Source organism: Amphiura filiformis, chromosome 20, assembly GCF_039555335.1.
Source record: "Amphiura filiformis chromosome 20, Afil_fr2py, whole genome shotgun sequence".
Classification (NCBI taxonomy): Eukaryota; Metazoa; Echinodermata; class Ophiuroidea; order Amphilepidida; family Amphiuridae; genus Amphiura; species Amphiura filiformis.
In genome coordinates this window covers 7,513,959-7,527,359 of record NC_092647.1, presented here as the reverse complement: position 1 = coordinate 7,527,359, position 13,401 = coordinate 7,513,959, and the positions used below count along the sequence as shown (strand labels likewise).

Genomic DNA, 13,401 nt, shown 5'->3' with positions numbered 1-13,401 from the left:
TTCTTTCAAATTGATTTTATATGTAGCCTTTAACTACGAAAATCACGTCTTCTTCCAAACCAAAGGAAAGTTGCGATTGCTCTTCAGGCTGACTGAAATTGACCTACTGAATAAATAAGGAGATTATAAATGATGTTTTAAAACTTGAAAGAGTTTGGTTGTTCTAAACATGCCGTAGGGTGGCTGAAAGGGTACAAAGAATAATTCGAACGAATCTTGGCCAATTCACTGCTTTTCTATTTTTCAAAGTCGTTCAAATTTGCAGCATTTGTTTGTGTGTTTGTTATGATGCAGTTTTACCAAATCTTATACAGTTAATACGACCAACCACCTGTCATGACATGCTTAGCCAAATAGCCCATAAAAACCACCATGTTCTATACACGCAGGCGCATCAATAAAAAGTGCGCACCACTGTGTGATGAGCTTTTTCTCCTGATTTAAATGATAGCTTTGAGGAAATAAATTAACTAATTTGTCGTTCTTTGGCCCTTTTGTTATAGGAGAAAGTTCATTACTAATCAATTAGTGTTTACTATCTACTAGAGACTTCTTTATGTATCCACTGAAGATAGTGTTTGCTAATTACAATAATAACTACTTTCCTATCTACTACAGATATCTCTTGCTACTTACCGAATATGATAATGATAGCATTTTCTGTTTATTTACGAAACATTTCTTATCTACTGAAACGGAGAAATAAAGTTTAATCTATGTGGAAAATTAAATATAAGAAAGGTTTTTAACACAAGTCAACACATACATAAATGACAGCCAGTGAAAAAAAATTTCACTGACTATCCAGGATTTGAACCTGGGACCTTCGGATCACCGGACCGATGCTCTACCAACTGGCTCTTGTTATCTACTGAAGATAACATTCGCTATCTACTGACGATGGCTCTTATTATCTACTGAAGATAACATTCGCTATCTACTGAAGATAGCTCTTGTTATCTACTGAAGATAACATTCGCTATCTACTGACGATGGCTCTTGTTATCTACTGAAGATAACATTCGCTATCTACTGACGATGGCTCTTATTATCTACTGAAGATAACATTCGCTATCTACTGAAGATAGCTCTTGTTATCTACTGAAGATAACATTCGCTATCTACTGAAGATAGCTCTTATTATCTACTGAAGATAACATTCGCTATCTACTGAAGATAGCTCTTGTTATCTACTGAAGATAACATTCGCTATCTACTGAAGATGGCTCTTATTATCTACTGAAGATAACATTCGCTATCTACTGACGATGGCTCTTGTTATCTACTGAAGATAACATTCGCTATCTACTGACGATGGCTCTTGTTATCTACTGAAGATAACATTCGCTATCTACTGACGATGGCTCTTGTTATCTACTGAAGATAACATTCGCTATCTATTGAAGATAGCTCTTGTTATCTACTGAAGATAACATTCGCTATCTACTGACGATGGCTCTTGTTATCTACTGAAGATAACATTCGCTATCTACTGAAGATAGCTCTTGTTATCTACTGAAGATAACATTCGCTATCTACTGAAGATGGCTCTTGTTATCTACTGAAGATAACATTCGCTATCTACTGACGATAGCTCTTGTTATCTACTGAAGATAACATTCGCTATCTACTGACGATGGCTCTTGTTATCTACTGAAGATAACATTCGCTATCTACTGACGATGGCTCTTGTTATCTACTGAAGATAACATTCGCTATCTACTGAAGATAGCTCTTGTTATCTACTGAAGATAACATTCGCTATCTACTGAAGATGGCTCTTGTTATCTACTGAAGATAACATTCGCTATCTACTGACGATAGCTCTTGTTATCTACTGAAGATAACATTCGCTATCTACTGACGATGGCTCTTGTTATCTACTGAAGATAACATTCGCTATCTACTGAAGATAGCTCTTGTTATCTACTGAAGATAACATTCGCTATCTACTGACGATGGCTCTTGTTATCTACTGAAGATAACATTCGCTATCTACTGAAGATAGCTCTTGTTATCTACTGAAGATAACATTCGCTATCTACTGAAGATAGCTCTTGTTATCTACTGAAGATAACATTCGCTATCTACTGACGATGGCTCTTATTATCTACTGAAGATAACATTCGCTATCTACTGACGATGGCTCTTGTTATCTACTGAAGATAACATTCGCTATCTACTGAAGATAGCTCTTGTTATCTACTGAAGATAACATTCGCTATCTACTGACGATGGCTCTTGTTATCTACTGAAGATAACATTCGCTATCTACTGAAGATGGCTCTTGTTATCTACTGAAGATAACAAGAGCTATCTACTGACGATGGCTCTTGTTATCTACTGAAGATAACATTCGCTATCTACTGAAGATAGCTCTTGTTATCTACTGAAGATAACATTCGCTATCTACTGAAGATGGCTCTTGTTATCTACTGAAGATAACATTCGCTATCTACTGACGATGGCTCTTGTTATCTACTGAAGATAACATTCGCTATCTACTGAAGATAGCACTTGTTATATTGAAGATAATATTTGTTATCTACAAATCGCTCTTATCCACTGTAATTCTTTACATATAGCAGACACTTTGTATATTATGCAAATCGTAGAAGGGAAGAAGCTCAAATTTTCTACAAGATAAGAGCACATTAAAAAATAACATTCAAACACACTCCAACACATTCAAATACATTAAACATTTAAAGATGCAGATAACAAAAATAAAGATATATAGTGTTTAATTTGAAAGAATTTACAAAAATTAAACAATTTGCACGAGCTTATACATTTCCCACTGTTATCTTGAAATTATCTCTTGCTATCTAGGCCTACTGAAGATAACATTCGTTATCAACGTTATCTTGACGTTTGTTTATCGAAGAAGTCTTGTTTCTGCTAAAATGAAAACACGTGAATTACTTAACAAATTCACTCTTGTTATCAATTGCAACTATATATTGTCTTATAATAATTCTTAATGAAATATTGCCAAAGAATTAGCTAGAAGCTATACTTGCAAACACTTATACCAAGTTCAAATCGATGTGACACACGTAATGGTCACGTGCGCTTCAGATCATATCAATAATATAGTCACTTTCTAACATGTTAGCTAAAATTGTTGAGGCCAAACTACTACATTTAAGTGAATTGTTGTTATGTTTCCGCATATGTCGTTACTTAAACTACTGTCTGTTTATATGTACCCAAATTAACATTAAACCAAATTGGACGTACATCGCGTGCGTTACATACGCAAATCGTCATTTCATTGAACACATTTTAGTCGTTTACGTGTGCATGATACAAACTGCCGAATTATGCAGTCATTGTCAAATGATCAGAACGCAAATTATTTTGATTCAAGTTCGAGCCTATGTATCTTACCTACGCATTTGCGGCAAGTCAACTTACTCAAAACGACTGCAATTTCACACAAGAAGTGACGCTAGTAATTCCTTCAACTTTAATGGGTGTTAGCTGCATCAAATTGCATTTCAGTAATAACACAAATTCATTATCTTTTTTAATCTTTCCAATTTTCCAGATAAGATAGCTGGTTACATGCATGATAAATGTCTTTGTACGGAATAGGAATTCAGCTCCACAACTGTTTTAGCTTATTTAACGCTAGCTGACCATATATATACAAATTCATGATTGGCGTAATCAAAAATCTTTTTCATTACTGTAAAATTGAACACTTTTTGTTGCCCTTGAACAAGAACCACGAAAGTAATTACCAAACTTTTATCAAACTCACAAAGACTTGAACAGGTTGAACTTTTTCTTTTGTGAAACAAGGACTGGTGTGAAAGCAGTAAAATTGGTTTATGACTAAGGTGTTTATTGAAACCACATGAATAGAACGTCAAATGGTATAAGATAACTTTGATACAATTTTGAAAACCAATTGAATGGGTAATCGAAAAATGTAATTATTATTTGGAATAACGCATTAAGTTTGGAATGGCATTCACTGCGTAGTCAATCGAGTGAATACAGGTGATACACCTTCAATTCGATGCCATATTTACAATGAAGAACTCTTGAAAAGAAAACAGTAAAGAAATACAATACCGCTTTCAATCTATATAGGATTTGGGTATCATTTGTACTCTTGACATGGGGACCGCCTATAATAAATGGGGTGTTAAATTAACAACATTTTTTTTAAAGATATACTTTTAATCATCAGTTTTAATTTCCTACTGAATGTGTGTGTTGTGCGCGCCATAGATGCACTTTTGACAACATTATATTTCCCAACATGTGGGATGAACTTTGGATTAACTATACCAAATGGTTCATTTGCGTTTACAGATGTCATTTAACAAGTGACAATACCTAGGATCATTTAAATCAGTGATGGTCAGCAGTGCGTCCTAATGATGTAGACAGGTTTTTGTTTTTAATCAATCATTATACTCATTCGCCATGCATAATTTATCCCCTGGTCTGAAACATATTTGCATGGTGCGTGATTCTTAAAATAATACAGATACAATTTGAACTCATCTTCATTTTCAAAAATAATAAAATACAAGAAATCGGCGGCAATGTGTCTGTGATAGACACTTGAGCGGACAATACGTTATAGAAGTTTACTCCTCCGTGTTATGTGATCAAAAAAACAAACGTTTTCACTTATTTTAACGTATACGGATTTCAAATCCTTTAAGACCAATCGCAAAGTAATATCATTTTGTTAATTCTTTTTAAATGTATAAATTTCTTTAGTTATAGTAAGTTAAGTGTTAAGGTCATTAAGTTAATGAGGCATATAGTTTATAGACGTGTGTTAGCAAAACAATAGACATAACTTTATCAAAAATACCGCAGCACACTTAACTTTCACCCTTCATGTACTTTTCTCAATTGTGTACCCATATAGAAGAACCATTTATCACGGGGTGTATATATGAAGAAACAATATGAAAAGAAAATGTGTAAAATGTCGGCAAAATTACTAATATCCACCAAAAAAGTTGGAAGTTGATAGCCCCATCAATAACGCATTTGTGTACCATGACGTGTATACTGTGAATTTATCGTCAAAGTTCAATATACAATCACAAAGTCTGTAGATAAGCAAGAAGGTTGTATGTGTAAATAGCTGGAATAGTTTAATTTAGAATTGAATTCAGATTTTGATGATCAAAAACTAATGTTTTGTATTTGTTTTTCTCACAAGTTGAAGCATTGTTGAATCGGATGTAGATTTTAATTCCTCTAAAATGTCTAACTAAGATCTGTCTTACCTTTTACAATACACAATGTGCTGATATGAAGGAGTACTAGTAAAACGGCGACATAACACCTTACCGTTTATATAGCGACGTAATGCCCTAACACTCCATTCAAAGTATTTCAAAATCCAATAGGAATTTTGTAATATTCATGACCCTCTTTACAAAATGGTGACTTTCTGTGCATTTCTAATTACTATGTGAAAATTGGTTCACAGCAGCTGTTCAGTTACTTTCTTCTTGTACACATAGAACAAAATTATTTAAGCGAATACACCGAATAGTTCAAGTCTATCACCTTGCTATACATTTCACATAAATCTTAACCGGACTGACTGTTACACTAAGGTAAAACTCCCCAACAATTACCGAATACAAATCGTGCTATTCAATTTGTTAAATGATCTCTTACATGCCCGGTCAGTGCAAGTTTGGATGTACTTTATTTGCCGCATATCTATATACTTATTTCATGTGGTGAACAAAAATCACCTGGTGTGATGGTTAAATCCAGTCAGATTTATTACCAGTGTTAACGTATTATTCCAACATTAATGTATATCCTCCCGATATGAACCACTATAGTTACAAACTCAATATATTTAGGCCGATGTGCACTTTTATTTAAAAAGTTCATATATATATATTTCATAAATTTGAATTTGTGTTGTACTTAAATCGTATCTTTATGTACACGGCATTGCATACAAGGGGTTATCTTAATGGATCTGAAATGAATCTTTTAAATGATATTGGTTTCTAATAATGACAATGACCTGCCACGCAAATGATGATCCACATAATAGTGTTCTTATTTCAGCACTAAGCACTCTAAGCCGATCTAAGCCTTTTACTAAGCATACAAGCAACACACCTGTGCAGCAGAGATTAAATATTGCCATTTATTGGAATGAAGGCACGTGCTGGATATTCCTTTGTGAGGTGGACATAGACGTGATAAGAACAGTTTGAAAACATCAGACATTTTTGTATACAGAATCAACCGTACCATGTGCACCAAACAATCGACGATTAACAAAATAAAATGATTATGAAATATTCTGTGTATTTCATTAAACATTACAGATAATTCGTTCTGTAGGTGTACAAAGCCGCATCTTGTGGTTGCCGAATTCGACAGCCTCACTCGCGCAATAATAAAATCACGAAAGTATTTTTTTTATAAATATCTTCATGTAAGGGGGAGGGGCAACATAATGAAAGAAAAAAGTGCCCCCTGACAAAGAGGAAAGGAAAAGGAATCGAAAAGGGAAGGGTTAAAAGGAAAAGAAAGGACGAAATTTAAGCTCCCAAGTTGCCCGGGCCGGTGCATCTTCTGTGCTGCCTGTTTCCCACCGAATTTTACCCAGATCATGGGCCAAAATAGTGTAAAATACAAATTTGTGCTCGCTGCGCGCGCACGTTGTCCCAATGAAGCCAGAAGACATTTTATAAAGTGAGTCTCTTAAGGGTACAATATATCACCGATAATATCGTTGAATATCTGTACCGATAAAAGGATTAACAAAATAATTAATCAAAATAACAAATTGTTCATTATAGCTTGTTAGGCCTTCTTTATTATTCCTTTCTCCAAGATTATTGGAGAATTATTAGTGATGTCAAACTGATCATTTGGATATCATCAGTATTATGAATTAATATGAATCTCTCACACACCCTACTCTCTCTCTCTTTCACCTGACACCTGGTTCATGTTCAAGCAATGAATTACGCAGTCACTTTATGATAATGCTATATAACAACGTGTTAATTCGAATGCGTTAATTAAATTGTAATGGCAAATAAAATACCTTCTCGTTAATTCACATTGGAATAAATGGAACATGAATCAATAATTATGACATGCTTTCTCTGTTATTGACGCATGCAGTGTAACTTTTGTTATGATTGAAAAACAGTGGCACAGTGTCATCGCCCCGATATCTTCACAGAAATCGCCATGGTAGGTTGAATCCACAGCCACGCATGGCCATTTTTTCCCGACCTTTGAGACGCATAATGATTCGAGGGACCTGACTAAGGCTACTGACAATAGCCGGGTAATTGATTTCTGCTGTGTGTGAGTAAGCTTATATACGACATTGAGGTCAATGATCATCGACTTTTATACTGCCTCCACGGGAGTAGTGAGTGCAGCTATAGCCTGCGCGCTGTAGTCCATACAGGACCAACGCAATATAAAATCAAAATTTTGGTCAGATTTTGAGTTCAAGACGCACGCTTCTTTCTCAAGACGCTAACTAACGACTATCATATCTGTTCAACATGTATTTTCAAGTGTAAGGAACCAGATCTGGTTTCTTTAGAGGAAATCATTTACGGGAGATATTCATCATTTTCTACCCCGGTATCCAAAGATTTTCGTCTGATATCAAAATCGTGCATAGCAATTCACGTGTATCGATCCCGGGTATTTATTTCAGTATCTCTGCTGCACCAAGTAATTATTAGCCAGGCGATGTCGGTGTGTGGCGTAGAGCCAGGTTTTTATGAACGGGGGATGGGTGGGGAGGGGGCCGGGGAAGGGGGAAGGCTCAGACTTGTGAATGTATATACCATGATATGATATCATCGACATGTGTTCTTGTCTAGCATGTCACCTCATATACCCAGTATCACCCTTCAGTCGGGCGGTATACCGACCGAAATTCCAATATTTCTTTATGAGAGAAATGCACTTGATGCACGCCGATCAAAAAACACATGGATTCCAAAAATGCCAACTGAACTTGCGTGATTTCCATTAGAAAAGAGACCATAAGTTTGTCCTTTTTCCCCTTCTCCCTCCTCTCTCTCAACCCTCTTTTGCTCCCTCCCACTATCTTGTCGCTCACTTTCTCGTTTTTGTCACCCTGGAATGAAGAGTTTAAACAATGTTATCTTACTTCAGTCAGCAAACCTATATGAACCCCCTTCTCAAAATTAATATCAATATCTTTTATATTCCTATTTCTTTTGGGTTTTAATATATGTTTGTATATATCTCCCCTTTCTCTCTCCCCTCATCGCCAAATCGTAATAGTGGGAACATATCGCCTTCTGGGTACCAAATTTGTGTGAATTCGGTCCCCACTACACGCTAAACATAGGTCCTAGAATGATCATTCGATTCGATAGAGCATCCCCTATTTCTTTTTGACATACCCCATCTCTCACCCCGATATATGCTTCTTTAAAAGTTGAGAGAGAGAGAGAGAGAGCATTATGCTCTCACAAATAGTGCGGAGTGTATACTAGTAACTTTCACCTACATTCTGGGGGCCATTTTGGATTGTCCCCACTTTTTAATAAAAAATAAACCTCTCCTATCACCAAGCCCCTCTCTTTACATGCACGTAAAACGGCGAGATAGGTGGGGAACCCTATAATAGTCCCCACTCTTAGAAACGGTGTCTTTCTCATTTTTCTGACATACCGTATTATTGTGGGGACTTCGTGATGTTCCGCGATGGCCCCATCTACGCATACCATTTTACGATTACTGTTTTTTTATTTGACTTCGGTTTTATTCTTCTCTCTCTTTTTCTCTCTAGATAGCAATCAATTCCCTTCACATTTTTATCAGATTGTAGGTTGAGAATCAATGCACTTTTGGCAAAGATATTACGCAAATTGAAAAGTCAAATTATAAAATTAACAACTTTTTGTTTGCGCCACATTCTAGTTTTATTAAAACTTCAAGCAAATTATTTACTCAATAAATCCCGGAGAATCCAATAATAAGTATCTTTTCATAATATAATTAATCTTTTCAATCATGCATAGAAATGATTATTAATATAAAAATAACACGTTGCAACAATATTTTCTAATAATTAATTTTTTTGATTTGTGGAACAGCTGTGGTGGCCAGCTTAACAACCCATCTAATATGAAATAATTAAGTCCTAAGAACGAATTAATATTTTAATTTTCAGCAGATTAACAGCTCTGTATAAAGTACAACAAAGGAAATAACAAATCGTTTGTATTTTCTCAAATGCAACTATAATTAACAGTAATCGGTTAATCTTGAACAAGGAGAATTTGATCCAAGTTTAATCTCAGAGTAAAAAAGTGCGAAATACATGAAATAATTAAAAAGTGACATTGCAATACATTTCTTGAGGCGTTATGGGTGGGGGGCATGTACACCCGTCTATGTGACTTCGTTGTGTATATTGTATTACCTTGCATGTAAACACTCTAATTGACGCCTTATGATTTTCAAGTATTATTACTTAAAACTTTCTCTTTCTAAGTACATAGTTTGAAAAGAATATATCAGCATTATATCCAATTATTTACCAAACATTGTTTTTGTTATTTCGATATTGTTGCTATTCATGAAAATATTTTACAAAAATTTCCGGATAATTTCCCTATTCAGTAAATTAGCAATTCAATGATTAGCCATTCATTATTGCGTGCGTTGATTGCCGTATCACAGATGGTATTTGTTTTGCATACAATTAAAGTATTGTTTTAAAATGTGTAAAATTTCTAAATCGGCATGCAGCAATAATTAAAAACAGGTTTAGTTAAAACCCCAAACCCGGATATCGTTCACTAATCGTTCACAAACTAATGTGTTGAACTTTATTTCTCTGAGAAACTAAATACACAAATACATTTGACACAATCTGATCCATGTATCCATTCAGACTCGTATGGGAAATGTTGAATTAAAAATAGAAGGAGCTATACGTTATCAAAATACGAACATCGTCCTAATGGTCCGGAGATTATGTAAACGATTTTAACAATATGAAGTCATATACAGCGGTCCCGTGGTGTAATGGTTAGCACTTTGGACTTTGAATCCAGCGATCCGAGTTCAAGTCTCGGCGGGACCTCGTATTTTTTAATGCTTTTATTTTGTTTTTCTTCAATTGGATGATTAAACAATAAGTAAATAAGTATATATAAATAAATAAATAAATAAAATTCAAAGTATAGACCTCTGGCAAGGCAACCGTTACTTGAAGTTTCACGGAATACCCTCACTTACGATCCGTCTGATGATCGGTATACCCAATGATCGTAAGTGAGGGTATTCCGTGAAAATTTGTTTCTATAGCTCACCTGTAATGGGTTTGAGCACTTTAAATTCCAAAGTTAGTCACTTGTAAAGTAAACTTGTTATAAATAAATGAATAAATAAATAAATAAATAAATAAATAAATAAATAAATAAATAAATAAATAAATGAATAAATAAATAAATAAATAAATAAATAAATAAATAAATAAATAAATAAATAAATAAATAAATAAATAAATAAATAAAATAAAGAAAGAAAGAAATAAGCGCAGTTACGATTTTTCTGGCGTTACGATTTTTCAAGTAATATTACATAAACTTTCTCTTGCTAATTTGTTTGCCAAGAAAATATTAGCATTATATCCAATTATTTACCAAACATTGTTTTTTTTAATTCGATATTGTTGCTATTCATGAAAATATTTCACAAAATTTCCGGATAATTTCCCTATTCAGCACATTAGCATTTCAATGATTAGTCATTCATTATTGCGTGCGTTGATTGCCGTATCACAGATGGTGATTGTTTTGCATACAATTAAAGTATTGTTTAAAAATGTGTAAAATGTATCGGCTGAAATAATCTCAAAATCGGTTGCAACAATAATTAAAAATAAATAAATATAGGTTTACTTAACACTTCAAAACTCGATTCACAAATCGTTTACAAAAATAAAAAATATAAACTTTTATCTCTGAAAAACGAAATAAACAAATAAATTTGACACAATCTGATCCATGTATCCATTCAGGCCAATAGAGGTTATCCACTTTACTCATGTGTGACTTCTAACAAAAGGCGCTGGTTCCCGTAGTATTCCTCATTCAAGGAATGTAGCGAAGAAGTTTCATTGTCATTGTACCTAATCTTCAGAAAATCACTGGATTTAGGAAGTTTACCCAAAGAATGGAAGACTGCCAGAGTGACTCCCATTTTCAAGAAAGGTTCCAAAAAGAGTGCAGGAAATTACCGGCCAGTGAGCCTCACGTATATACCATGCAAGATAATGGAAACCATAATCAAGAAGAAGATGACAGAACATGTTGAAAAACATGGTGCACTATCAGAAAGACAGCACGGCTTTATGAAAGGAAAGTCATGCCTTACAAATTTACTTGAGACACTTGTAGAAGTTACTGAGTTAGATCAGGGAGCCGGAGTCGACATCATATTCTTGACTATGCAAAAGCTTTTGACTCGGTACCACATAAGCGATTAATCAACAAGTTGAATGCGTATGGCTTCACTGGAAAAGTTTTGAGCTGGATCCAGGATTTCTTAATGGGAAGAACACAAACAGTCACCGTAAGAAATACTACTTCAAACCAGGCTGATGTGTTTAACGGAGTTCCTCAAGGATCCGTGTTGGGACCGCTGCTGTTCATTTTGTACATCAACGACTTGCCGCAACATGTGAACTCCAGTATACAAATGTTTGCTGATGACACCAAGATCTTCACCACTATTGAAACCCCGGAGAGTGCAGATAAACTCCAAAGTGACATAGATAAGCTCCAGAAATTGTCCTCAAAATGGCTCCTTACCTTAGTTTCAATGCAGGGAAATGCAAAACTATGCATTTTGGAAACACCAATCCAGAAGTTGACTACGTAATGGAAGGTGTTACGCTTGAAACCACACAGGAAGAGAAAGACCTGGGTGTTTATCTGACTAGTGACTGCAAGTCGAGCGTTACTAAAGCAGCCCATAAGGCCATAAATTGTATGCGGGTTATCAAACGCACATTCAAGTTCATTAACAGAGACAGCTTCACCATTCTTTACAAAGCTTACATCAGACCACACCTGGAATACTGTGTTCAAGCTTGGAGTCCTTGATTAAAGAAAGACATCACCACTCTGGAAAAAGTCCAAAGGAGAGCTACTAAGTTGGTCCCAGATATAAGAGACATGACCTACGAGGAAAGACTTCAAAAGCTGAAGCTTTATACCTTGGAGCAAAGAAGACTTTGAGGCGACTTAATCGAAACATTCAAGATCTGGAATCATTTTGAGAGAGTGGACCAAGACAGATTCTTCAAGCTAGCAACCACAGACACAAGAAGACTAAGTCAGAAGCTGTTCAAACCAATGCTACACAAAGCGCTCAGGAGCAGACAAGATTTCTACTCACAGAGAGTTGTCAATCAGTGGAACTCCTTGCCATCAAACGTCGTGAATGCCAAGACAACAAACTCCTTCAACTAGCCTACTCTCTCCAGTATCAAACTGTAAGTGTAAGTGTACGGGTAAGTGAAAGTGTAAGTCATGGTTGCACATGTAGGTAATTCTTTTGAAAGTCCTAAACAAGGTATAGCAGTCACTGATAAGATATGCAGCTTATAGAACTAGGATATAACCTATATATCGGAAATGTTGAATTAAAATTTCAAATTTAACAATATGAAGCCATATACAGCGGTCCCGTGGTGTAATGGTTAGCACTTTGGACTTTGAATCCAGCGATCCGAGTTCAAGTCTCGGCGGGACCTCGTATTTTTTCTGTTTTTCTTCATTTAGATAATTAAATATAAAAATAATAAATAAACAAATAAATAAATAGCTTTAATTGTAGGCCAATAGCTTATGAAAATTGAAGGACCATTCTGTTAAATTTTGGATTGAATAAAACAATGTTAAAAAGGGAGAATGCTAAAATACCCACATTATGGACTATTATGATTGGATCAAATGTCATGTCTACGGATTAGCTGAACACATCTGGACCCGTGGTGTAATGGTTAGCACTTTGGACTTTGAATCCAGCGATCCAAGTATTTTTGTTTGTTTTTGTTTTTGCTCCAATTAGATGAATAAATAAATAAATGAATAAATAAATATATAAATAAATAAATAAATAAATAAATAAATAAATAAATAAATAAATAAATAAATGATTAATTGAAGAAATGAATAAATGATTAAATGATTAAATGATTAAATGGATAAATGAATAAATGAATAAATGAATAAATGAATAAATGAATAAATGAATAAATGAATAAATTAACAAATGAATAAATGAATAAATGAATAAATGAATAATAAGTAAATAAATAAATAGCTTTAATCGTAGGCCTATAATAGCTTATGAAAATTG

At 34.5% G+C, this 13,401-nt stretch overlaps 2 non-coding genes across 2 annotated transcripts; both read left to right on the top strand.

The window, feature by feature from the left end:
- Window positions 1–10,042: 10,042 nt before the first annotated feature.
- On the top strand, window positions 10,043–10,114 carry Trnaq-uug (transfer RNA glutamine (anticodon UUG)). Its single transcript has one exon. It is a non-coding gene; the product is annotated as a tRNA-Gln (tRNA).
- A 2,607-nt stretch (window positions 10,115–12,721) lies between these two features.
- Trnaq-uug (transfer RNA glutamine (anticodon UUG)) lies at window positions 12,722–12,793 on the top strand. The gene has a single exon. It is a non-coding gene; the product is annotated as a tRNA-Gln (tRNA).
- Window positions 12,794–13,401: the final 608 nt, after the last annotated feature.